Raw genomic sequence first — 12713 nt, forward strand, 5'->3', positions numbered from 1 at the left:
GTCCAAGTCTGGATGCAAGCCGGCCTCCGAGTCCAAGTCCAAGTGCAAGCCGGCCTCCGAGTCCGATTCCAGGTGCAAGCCGGCCTCCGAGTCCGAGTCCAGGTGCAAGCCGGCCTCCGAGTCCGAGTCCAGGTGCAAGCCGGCCTCCGAGTCCGAGTCCAAGTCCAAGCCGGCCTCCGAGTCCAAGTGCAACCCGGCCTCCGAGTCAAAGTCCAAGCCGGCCTCCGAGTCAAAGTCCAAGCCGGCCTCCGAGTCAAAGTCCAAGCCGGCCTCCGAGTCCAAGTCCGAGCCGGCCTCTGAGTCCGAGTCCAAGTCCAAGCCGGCCTCCGAGTCCGAGTCCAAGTCCAAGCCGGCCTCCGAGTCCGAGTCCAAGTCCAAGCCGGCCTCCGAGTCCGAGTCAAAGTCAGAGTCCAAGCCGGCCTCCGAGTCCGAGTCAAAGTCAAAGTCCAAGCCGGCCTCCGAGTCCGAGTCAAAGTCAGAGTCCAAGCCGGCCTCCGAGTCCAAGTCAAAGTCAGAGTCCAAGCCGGCCTCCGAGTCCGAGTCAAAGTCAGAGTCCAAGCCGGCCTCCGAGTCCGAGTCAAAGTCAAAGTCCAAGCCGGCCTCCGAGTCCGAGTCAAAGTCAAAGTCCAAGCCGGCCTCCGAGTCCGAATCAAAGTCAAAGTCCAAGCCGGCCTCCGAGTCCGAGTCAAAGTCAAAGTCCAAGCCGGCCTCCAAGCCGGCCTCCGAGCCGACGTCCAAAACGACACCCGAGTCGACGTCGGCGCCCGGGTCCACGCCGAGCGTCAGGTCCGGAATCGCGTCGGATGTGGGTGTGGCCGTGCCCAGGTCGTCCTCCTCGCAGGGCGCTTCCACCTCCAGGGGTGTGGCCGTACCCCGGGCGTCCTCCTCAGCGGGTGCTTCCACCCCCACGCCGGCCACGGTGGTGGCCCTTCCCAGGGCATCCTCCCCGCAGGACGCGCCCTGGCCCTCGTCAGCCACGGATGTGGCCTCTGCGGGCCCGCCCGCCTAGACTTTTGTGGCCGCGGCGTCCCACCCGCCGCCGCCGCCTGTGGTGTCCTCGGTGGATTCGGGACACGGGACTTTCCAACCCTCCACCGGGTCCTCCCTCCGCCCTCCATTCTCTTTTGGACTGTCTTGTTGTGGGGGGGGGGGGGGGGGGGGTTCTTTGTTCTTTGGGGTTTTTGGGGCATCTGGGATCTGCCCCTTGGGGGGGGGGGTAGTGTCACGATCCGTGACTCGGATCGTTAATGGTTTTGCCCTATTTATGTCTTTGTTCATGTTTTGTTTCTGGACTCTGCCGATCCTTGTTTGAGCACTTCCTTGTTTGTGTTAGTCACCATGGCAACGTATTGTGTTCCTCCTCACGGGCTCCTGTCACACACCTGTTTCTAATAATTATTTGTGTATTTAAGCCCACCTGGTTCCTTAGTTCGTCCTCGGTCCATTACTTGCTTTTCGCAACACGTCACGTTTTGTATCCTTGAGCCCTCGATTATTTTGTGCTAAGTTCCACCTTAGCTTCACGTGCGTGTGGCACGTCGTTTAATGTTTTCTGTTTCCTGCTACGTTTTTAGCATTAGCTTTCCGTGCATTGGCACGCGCTTTGTTTTTCCCCTTTTTTGCACCAGTGTTCTTTTGTTTTATTATATTAAAACGTATTCTTACCTGCAATCCTGCTGACTGGTAGTGTGTGCATCCACGAAGTGACAACTCCGCGCAACAAGTGCGCCGAACGCGTGACAGTTTGTTTTCATAAGGTTGGTAATAACTGTTAAAAATTGCATCAGGCTTTGTGTGATTTTTGAGGCTACAATATATTATGTTAATTTAATTTGTTTTCAAGTAAAAAAAATACATTTTTTTAAGGTGTGGCGGTAATGAAAATGAGATGGCGGCGCACCACATACATACATTGGTAAATGGTAAATGGGTTGTACTTGTATAGCGCTTTTCTACCTTCAAGGTACTCAAAGCGCTTTGACACTACTTCCACATTCACCCATTCACCCACACATTCACACACTGATGGAGGGAGCTGCCATGCAAGGCGCTAACCAGCACCCATCAGGAGCAAGGGTGAACTGTCTTGCTTAGGACACAACGGACGTGACGTGGTTGGTACTACGTGGGGATTGAACCAGGGACCCTCAGGTTGCGCACGGCCACTCAACCACTGCGCCACGCCGTTATTAGAGAATAACCCTGCCTATATAGCCAGCTTTAAACTTGTGTCACCCAATACAGTAGCATTCACCGCTGTCCTGCGTTGTCTTTCCACATAGCTCACGTCAAAGATGTGTTATTGAAATCAAAGATAAAGTGCTTAGTGAAATAACAGTTCATCGCCGCTTTGTCCGGATAGTTGTTTATAGCTGATAGCTATCTTATTACCATAGCTCCACACGGACTTCGATGGGACGACCGACTGTTGCTTTTGACCTCGCTCATGGCACACCAGTGTAGAGATATGTTTTTGATGTGGCAGGAATTCAAGATCAGTCCATCAAAAAGTTGTTCCACTTAAAGTTGGTCAACTTGATGGGGACATGAGGACAGCATTTGTTTGCATGTTTGTATTGTCACCCTTAACATGGAAACTTATATTCTGCTTACTGACTATCTTAATTGATCGCCACAACATAACAAACAAAAAAAAAAACACAATAATTCAAAAGTACCACAATAATATAACATATTTAAAACACGAATAAGACTTAATTTATCACTTAATTTAGGCCACATGGCACAGAGCAATGCAGTAAGTTGCTGTATCCTTAAAAACGTTTAAAAAATACAATACAATCTGCAATGTAGTACGTAGTGAAGCCACGATACTTGAAGTGTGATTTGGCAAAAAAAATAATGTCAAATTAAAAGCAAAATTAAGGACCATTGCCCTGATATTGTCTTTTATCTGTTTTTAGAAACTCTAAATATAATAATACACGTGTTGAACCACTCAAAATGTGTATGTCTGATTGTCAGGGTCAAATACCATGAGACATTATAAAGACACAGAAACAGAGAATAGAAGACAAACCAGTGATTGTTTTTCTCGTACGAGGAGAGTAACCTGGAGCAAGTCGTCAGTAACAAACTCCCGCTTCACTCTGAAAACTATCTCCACTCTCCTCGCCTTTTAATTAATTTGGGAAAGCCCTACATTACAAGCACACACACAGCTGCACTAAGGGAGGAGGGGTTATTTGCAGCTGTGTTGGAAACCTAACACCTGTGGTGAGAACGTAACACATGCAAATACAGAGGATACAGCAACTTACTGCGTTGCTCTGTGCCATCTGCCAATTCCTCTTTGAAGTTGGTTGGTCAAGCTAATTTCAAACTAGCGCCAAGTTTCATTTCTCTTCAGCTTGTCTACACAATGCATTAGCAAACAATCATATTTGAATAAAATGAGATAACTTTTTACAATTAATCCAACATTTCCTTCCTGTTTATCGCATTTTTATTCAAATTCTCACATCACCGTGAAACAACCACTTCTTTCAATTTTCAGTTGCAGGATCACATTCATGAAAAATATGCTTACACTCAGAGTATAAAAATGTCGTTGTCATTATTCTGAGTCATATGAGTCTGGAAAAAAACCAGGAACATCCAGTTAGGTATTCTCCTCTTCATATTCATCTTCCTTGTCGTCCACCAGGAAGTGCATCTGAACAGCTTTATCGTCAATACTTTGCCAGTTTACATCACATCTAGTTATTTTCCAATGTTCAGATATCAAACTGTTCAGGGGTGTTAACAATTTTTGTACAACTATTGATACATTTGCTATGTGTAAGCAGTTTTTTTGATGATAGGTTTCCTAACTGTTGTCCAGAGCCGTGCATGTTAATGCAGGTATAATTAACTTTTTATTTTACATATTTATCAAATATTGGGTTCTGTTTTGTCCCTTTAGCTACAAGGTAAATTTCATTTTGCTCATTTGAGTGAAAACCCAGGGACACGACTTAGGGTGAACTTTAACTTTTAAAGAAAATAAACTATAAGCATAGTTTAGATAAGTAGTAAAAATTATATGTAATGGTAAATTCTAATTTTAGGAAGATGGGCTGCTCGGACAACAGACACCATTTTTCCAATGTTCAAGTTAATTTGAGTGCACTTTTTTAATTGTATTTATTAAATTACCATTAAAATCAATGTGCAGGAAACTTTGCATTAAAAATACATATAAATTGCAATACATTGCATTGTTTATTTACATGTATACAATATATTTCCTGAAGATACAAATTGGACCTACAGTATTCAGTAAAATGGGCCATAAAAAGAAGATGTTTAATTGTACTTACCTTGTCAGGTTCTGTGGGATACTTGAGTGACAGATGAATAAATAATTTGGATAGCCTAAATGATGCACCAACATAATCAAGTTTTCATACAAGTCCAAAGGAAAAGAATGGGACTAACCCTAAACTCAGTCAGACATTACAGACCTCAGCCTCGAAGATGCAACCAAAGCTCCCACAGGATCAGGGCCCCCGACAGGAACGGCTAACAATTGTTCATTAAATAAATCAACTATAGCTCACAATTAAATGGCTCACTCAATAAAAAATGAAAATTACTTGGTTGTGTAATTTCACACTTGATGCTTGGGCAGGCCCTCCAGGAATCAAAATGTGTTCATAAGCAATTAAAAGTCAGTTTTTCAAAATTGTTCCCTTTAAGTCTGTATGTATCATCCATTCAAACACAAATTGTGTTTCTGTTCAAGGAGCACCCTTGCAAAGTCTCTGACTGCAATTAGCCAGCTTTTAAATCACAGGTTATGCATATGTAGCAGACAGTAGAGGGCTCCATTCCTAAATAATTATGTAAATTGCTTTCTGGCTTGTGGCGGGAATGGCCAATTTCAATATCCCCTGAGTCTGGCGATCAGTCTGGACTGCTGCTAACTCATGACAGGTCTGTTTTAACCCATCCCTTGATTTTAGCACGTCAATCTGTTTAACATGTAATTTCGATTTAAAAAATTTCTCAGGACTACGGTGGCATCTATTTTCTCCCTGCTGCTGGGTGGGAGAGACTTTTTAATATTTTGTTTATACGTTTTAACGTCTGGTTCCTTTGTATTTGAATATTTTAGCCTGCTCTTGTTGTGTTTAGGATTTGTTTTTAGATTTCATTTTGTTTAAAGTGGAGTTTATTTTGTAATGGTTTTTTTTTTATAGATTTTAGAGACCTTATTCCAGTGTTAAAACAGTAATGCATCACGATCAGGGGTGCAGCTTACTGCGAAGTTTGTTCTCTCGGAATGCAGAACGGACAGCTCCGGACGACAGCGTGAGGTAGGAGATGATTTATTTTTCATTAATCATAACCAAACAAAAACAAGCAAAAAGGAAGCTAAGGCAAAACCTAGCACAGGAAACATAAGAACAAAAATCAGGAACATCAAATGGTAACCATGAATTGATTAACGTGGACCCCGACTTAAACAAGTTGAAAAACTTATTTGGGTGTTACCATTTAGTGGTCAATTGTACGGAATATGTACTGAACTGTGCAATCTACTAATAAAAGTATCAATCAATCAATAACAGTTGCATAATGCAAACAATGAAACTACACCGACTGTGGCGAGCAACGTGAATAAATCTCTCTCTGATTAGTGCTCAACAGCAGTTGAACTTGCTGAGCACTGATCAGAGGCAGGTAAAACCAATTAACACCCATGGTAACCAAAACAAACACCAAAAGTGCTCAAAACAGGAACTAAGGGAGTCCAAAACTAACAGAACATAACTATTCAAAACATGATCCGGACCACGGATTATGACAGTAATGTTTTGTGGTCCTTGGGTCTTTGGTCTTTAGATTTAGCTTTCCTTGGCTGTCCCTGGGAGGGATGGTTGGTCCGTATTTTTGTTTTGCACTTGGGGTATTGTTATTTAGTGTGTGTCTGTGGGTAGCACATTCGGTTTTGTTTGGGGAGTGGCTACCTTCCTCCTTGTTTGGTTATGCTCTAATCATCTTTTATTTATTTTTTAAAGATTCTGTTTGGTTTTGGTCCAGAGGCGGCAAGGTTTTAATTGAATTTGTACTCTTAATATTTGCCACTTTTTTACTTGACTTTTGGTCTTAATAAACTTGTAAATATACTTTTTATTATTTTTTAGAAACAGTATATCTGCCTATGTTTACAAACTTGTGTGTTCTTTAGTTTTACTATTTAGTATTATGTTGGATATTGGGTATCTCAGTTTAGTCCCTCATGTCCCACATCACTGGGCAGTCTTACTTGTCAAAAAACTATATCAGAATCACTGGTTTTGAATTGTATGATTTGGTTCATTCACTTGTGTTCCTTGAAGCCAACATTGGTTCAATTTCCACACAGTGACCGTAAGAAAGGTTTTTTCTTTCTATGTGCCCTGTGATCGACTGGTGGCCAATTAGTTAAAATAAGCCCTGGGTCCCCGTAACCTTGGATAGGATATGCTGTCGAACAGTGGTTCTCAACCTTTTTTCAGTGATGTACCCCCTGTGAACATTTTTTTAATTAAAGTTAAAGTCAAAGTACCAATGATTGTCACAAAAACACACTAGGTGTGGTGAAATTTGTCCTCTGCATTTGACCCATCCCCTTGATCACCGCCTAGGAAGTGAGGGGAGCTGTGGGCAGCAGCGGTGCCGCGCCCGGGAATCATTTATCGTGATTTAGCCCCCAATTCCAACCCTTGATGCTGAGTGCCAAGCAGGGAGGCAATGGGTCCCATTTTTATAGTCTTTGGTATGACTCGGCCGGGGTTTGAACTCACAACCCACCGATCTCAGGGCGGACACTAAACCACTGAGTAGGTCTCTGTGACAGACTTCCCGCCATTACCGTGTGGGTTGCCAGGACCATGGACGCACGACACCTCGTAGCAGGGTTGACATACATTTATTCTTTCAAAAATGTCATCTTTGTGTCCCAATCGGGTGCGCCACTTTATAGCGCGCCCTTGGCTGCTCGTCTTTGCGCACCTTTCGGTGGCCGGGTGTTGCGTCTTCCGCGGGGGCTCATGTCTTCTTAGGTCTCTCGTCGCTCGTGTCGTTGCCGGGGTTTCCTCCTCCGTACTGCCTGCTGATCATGCCCCCTTCGCCTCTCTTATGATCTCGCAGCAGATGGAGAGATTGTGAGCAGGTGTGTGTTGTCCACACCTGACTGAAATTGCCGCTCTCGTGCCGCTCCGCATGCGTCACGCCTCTCCTCGCCGCCGCATGCCCCGCCTCCTGGCCTCCTTCTTGTCCAAGGCTGTCTCTCTCAGCCCGCTGTCGGCCCGTCGGCTGCGTCTCTCCACAGTCTCATTCAAATTCAAGTATCCCCTAATCAGAGCAAAGCATTTTTGGGTGAAAAAAAGAGATAAAGAAGTAAAATACAGCACTATGTCATCAGTTTCTGATTTATTAATTACATGCTTCACAGTAGGTATGGTGTTCTTGGGATACAACTCAGTATTCTTCTTCCTCCAAACACAACGAGTTGAGCTTACACCGAAAAGTTCTATTTTGGTTTCATCTGACCTGCTGACATTCTCACAATCCTCTGTTGTATCATCCATGTATCCATTTTGGTATAAACTCAACTCATCATGTTTGGAGGAAGAAGAATACTGAGTTGCATCCCAAGAACACCATACCTACTGTGAAGCATGGGGGTGGAAACATCATGCTTTGGGGCTGTTTTTCTGCTAAGGGGACAGGACGATTGATCCGTGTTAAGGAAAGAATGAATGGAGCCATGTATCGTGAGATTTTGAGCTAAAACCTCCTTCCATCATGTGAGAGATTTGAATGGTTGACCAAATACTTATTTTCCTCCATAATTTACAAATAAATTCTTTAAAATTCCTACAATGTGAATTCCTGGATTTTCACATTCTGTCTCTCACAGTTGAAGTGTACCTATGATGAAAATTACAGACCTCTGTCATCATTTTAAGTGGGAGAACTTGCACAGTCGGTCGCTGACTAAATACTTTTTTGCTCCACTGTATTTATAAAGGATTTTTGAATTGTTGCTATTTTTAGATGCATTTTTTTTAATCTCACATACCCTTTGGCATACCTTCAAGTACCCCAAGGGGTATGCGTACCCCCATTTGAGAACCACTGCTGTAGAATACAGTAGATTGACAAATGGATGTTTTTTTATATGGTAAATACCAGTATGGAAGTCATAAAAATAATATACCATAGGGGCTGCACGGTAAACTCATCTACCCACGTCAATAGAATTCAGCTGGGATAGGCTCCAGCTCAACTGATTGCAGTTAGGACAAGCAGTATAGAACATGGACAGGTCTATCATAAGCATACTAAAAGGAAAGTTAACAGAGCTGATGTGTTGAATATGATTACATCATAGAGTTATTGTACCTAACAACAAAGCGGGTTGCAAGTCTGCTGTACATTTTCACGAACAGAAAGCTCTCCGATGAGTTAGTACTTTGAAGTGCAATTCTTCTCCCACTTGTGCATCCCGCTTTGTTAAGCAGGGATCTATCTGGAACGTCACTGAAGCCTCTTCTAAAAGCTTTTGCTCTTCTCAACACCTCCATTCCCCCTGCAATTTCATTGCAATCTCCCGGTGCTTGTCTGCCTAATGTAACATGATTTTGCATCTTAACATGCAAACCTCTCCAATTTCCCCTTACTTATCGTGTTGGTTACCTTTTAAATCGTACAAAAAAATGTAACATTCAGGAGTAACAGAGGTACCTCACAGAGGCTGGACGATTTCCTGTGATTTTTCTTACCTTTCTTAAAATATTCAATTGGAATCAGGCTCGGAATTGGTCTCATAAATGTATATGTGGTATTGTGGTCTGCTGAATGAAAGAAGTTTGGCAGACCTGTCAACTCTTACAGATTCTTCATAAGACTGTCATGTTTTGTCCTTGTTTACTGACTGAAGATTCAGTCGAAACAACAATGTAATATTTTTGTGTGGATACTGTAACCTTTCCTAGGATGTTCAACAGATGATGAGGTGGTCTTTCAACATCCATCCATCCATTTCTACAGTTTATTCCCTTTGGGGTCGCGGGGGGCGCTGGTGCATATCTCAGCTACAATCGGGTACACCCTGGACAAGCCGCCACCTCATCGCAGGGCCAACACAGATAGACAGATAACATTCACACTCACATTCACACAATAGGGCCAATTTAGTGTTGCTAATCAACCTATCCCCAGGTGCATGTCTTTGGAAGTGGGAGGAAGCCGGAGTACCCGGAGGGAACCCACGCATTCACGGGGAGGACATGCAAACTACACACAGAAAGATCCCGAGCCCGGTATTGAACCCAGGGCTACTCCGGACCTTCATATTGTGAGGCAGACGCACTAACCCCTCCCCCACCGTGAAGCCCGGTCTTTCAACAATCACCACTTTATTGAAACCAGTGTTGCCAACTTAAGGTAGAATAGAACTTATATATCTCACAATGGAAACATGTTGCGGTGCAGATTCAAGTCCAGAGTCAAGTCCACAAAAAAATAAGGTGAAAAGAAGAGGGAACCAAAGAAATTAAAAAATAATTAAAACTCTCAAAACTCCAACCAGCTACGACTTCCACGGCGCCATTTATATATCTCGCCATCAATGTTCTACCATTTGTCCCTATCGGGGTCGTGGTAAGGCTGGAGCCTATCACAGCTCTCCCGTCCAAAGGCAAAACCTAGTAACTCACTTCTAGCTGATTTTGAGAAAACAAAGGAAAACCAATCTATCTTGATGCTGTCTTACAAAGATTTTCAAAGACATCAAACATGTAGATGTTTTCTTGAGCTTTCATTTTCCTGCCGATTGAGCCATGGATTGAATCTGCTCTCATGAACGTGTGCCCTTTCTCCAGATATTTGATAACAATCTCGGGTGGGCCCCATTCTGCGTTTGCACATTGGGCAAGAGCTGTGTACAGCGTCCAGTTTTTATTTTGACCTCCACAGTTATCTGCCCAAAAGAGTATGCAAGGGGAAGAATCAAGAACAATACATTTAATGAAGGTGCTTGCAACGTCCTGGGCCAATCTTCCAAATATCCCCTCGTGCCATAATATTACATAATCAGGTTGACCGTCGGCCCCCATTCGTGCAAATGTCTCATTAAAGACAATAAGGCGACTGACAAAGAATCTACGATTGGTCCCTTGAGATACTAGGTTTTTTCTGTTGTATCTACGCGGTTATGTGGTAGTTGCTAGGTCCTGCCATGCGCGTAACAGCTTACTTACGGAACAAATTACAAAATCGCATACACTAATGTAAAACATATCACCTAGGAACTCGAAAATTATTATCAGCTCAGTTTTAACCAACATTTAGTTACTGGGTTTTGCCTTTGGACGGGAGAGCTGTCTTCAGGCAGAAGGCAGGGTAAATTCTGGACAAGTCGTCACCTCATCGCCGGGCCAACCAAGATAGACAAGCAGTCACACCATAGGGCCAATTTTGTGTTGCTAATCAGCCTATCCTATATACATATACAAAAGTAAAATACAACAAAAAAATTAAAATTGCAATAAATGCATTGAGCATCATTCATAGAAAAACAACAAAATAGAACAAACAGTACGTATGGATGAGTGAGATTCCTTCCAGGAAGACCAAAGTGTCTGATACATGCTCATCCAGCCGGAGCTCTGGGAAACTTGTCTATCGCTCAACGCCAGCTCATCTGTCCTGCATCTTCCTTCGATCACTCCATACGGCCTCTAGTGTAGCAGAGAGTCAGCAGCTGGTCTCCTGGGCAAACAGGGCTCCCCCAAGGCAGAGTCAAATGCCCACTATAACCCCCCCTAGCAAAAGTCATAAAAAAGGTATCCCTTATTAGACAGTCTCAAAAGGGCCCAATACAAAAGGCAAAAAACTAATGAAAACAATAGAATAACATTAAGAAGACACACGAGCAATGTTACTGCAATGAGGCCTTTTGCCATTGCAAGGCATTCACAGATAGTTAAAGGGGAACATTATCACCAAACCAATGCAAGCGTCAAAATATACCTTGATGTTGCAGAAAAAAGACCATGTATTTTTTTAACCGTTTTCCGAACTCTAAATGGGTGAATTTTGGCAAATTAAACGCCTTTCTGTTCATCGATCTTTTAGCGATGACGTCAGAACGTGACGTCACTGAGGTAACACACCCGCCATATTCATTTTCACATTACAAACACCGGGTCTCAGCTCTGTTATTTTCCGTTTTTTCGACTATTTTTTGGAACTTTGGAGACATCATGCCTCGTCGGTGTGTTGTCGGAGGGTGTAACAACACAATCAGGGAGGGATTCAAGTTGCACCACTGGCAAGAAATCTGCCGCCAGACCCCCATTGAATGTACCAAAGTGTCTTCACATTTGACCGGCGATGCTAAGACAGACATGGCACAGAGATGCATGGATAACCTGCAGATGCATTTGCAACGATTAAGTCAACGAAATCACAAAGGTGAGTTTTGTTGATGTTGTTGACTTATGTGCTAATCAGACACATTTGGTCACGACATGACTGCCAGCTACTCGATGCTAACATGCTACACTAATCAATGCTAACATGCTATTTACGCTAGCTGTATGTACATTTGAAACTAGATACCCACATTTAATGCGAAACAAACACTTACCAATCGACGGATTTAAGTTGCTCCAGTGTCACAAGATTCAAAAGTCCTGATCGTTTGGTCTGCACATTTTACCGGCGATGCTAATAAGGCAGCCATCCTATGGGCCACTTCATTAGGTACACCCAGGCTATGGCCGAATAGCGTCAATAGCTATTCGCTCAATAGCTTCAATTTCTTCTTCAATTTCCTTTTCGCTATCTGCCTCCATACTCCGACCATCTGTTTCAATACATGCGTAATCTGTTGAATCGCTTAAACCGCTGAAATCCGAGTCTGAATCCGAGCTAATGTCGCTATATCTTGCTGTGGTAACCGCCATGTTGTTTGTATTGGCAGCCCTGTATGACGTCACAGGGAAATGGATAGTGGTTTCGAAGATAGCGAAAATAAGGCACTTTAAAGCTTTACTTAGGGATATTCCGGGACCGGTAAAATTTTGAAAAAAAATTCCAAAAATACAACAAGCCACTGGGAACTGATTTTTATTGTTTTTAACCCTTTTGAAATTGTGATAATGTTCCCCTTTAAGTTCACACTAGCCTTGCGCAGCAGTCCCAGCTGCAGTTAGAGCAGAGAAGAGACCCAAAGGTCTATGAGTCCAAACTACAAATGAAACACGCATGTGCAAAACTTGCTTTAGAGTCAAATGTTTTTTCACTGTCAAGCTAAAATAAATTACCGCACCATTCCGATCCCATTGTTCCGTCAAGCCAATCAATAGATGGTAATAATGTCACAACCCTACAGTCTTTTAGATCAAATTTGTTACTGTAACATTTAACAATGCAGAACAAAATGTATTTCAATTTTATTGAAAAAAAAAACTAAGAATCAACAGAGGTAAGTTCATTTGCAGTCTATTTGTCACATACTATTGTGACATCAAGTTTCATTCCACTTGTCACCTATAAATTTGGGCTGTAAGACCATACTGGTGTTCAATGTGTTGGAGCAGTCAATTGTTTTTCCTTGGTGTCTTGTGTTTTTTTCTTCGTTACCGCCCCTTTGTTTCTGTTCCAGACTCAACCAGTCCCTGAGCCGGTCATAATTGTTGTAGGTGTGTATC

This window comes from Nerophis ophidion, linkage group LG05, assembly GCF_033978795.1.
Source record: "Nerophis ophidion isolate RoL-2023_Sa linkage group LG05, RoL_Noph_v1.0, whole genome shotgun sequence".
Classification (NCBI taxonomy): Eukaryota; Metazoa; Chordata; class Actinopteri; order Syngnathiformes; family Syngnathidae; genus Nerophis; species Nerophis ophidion.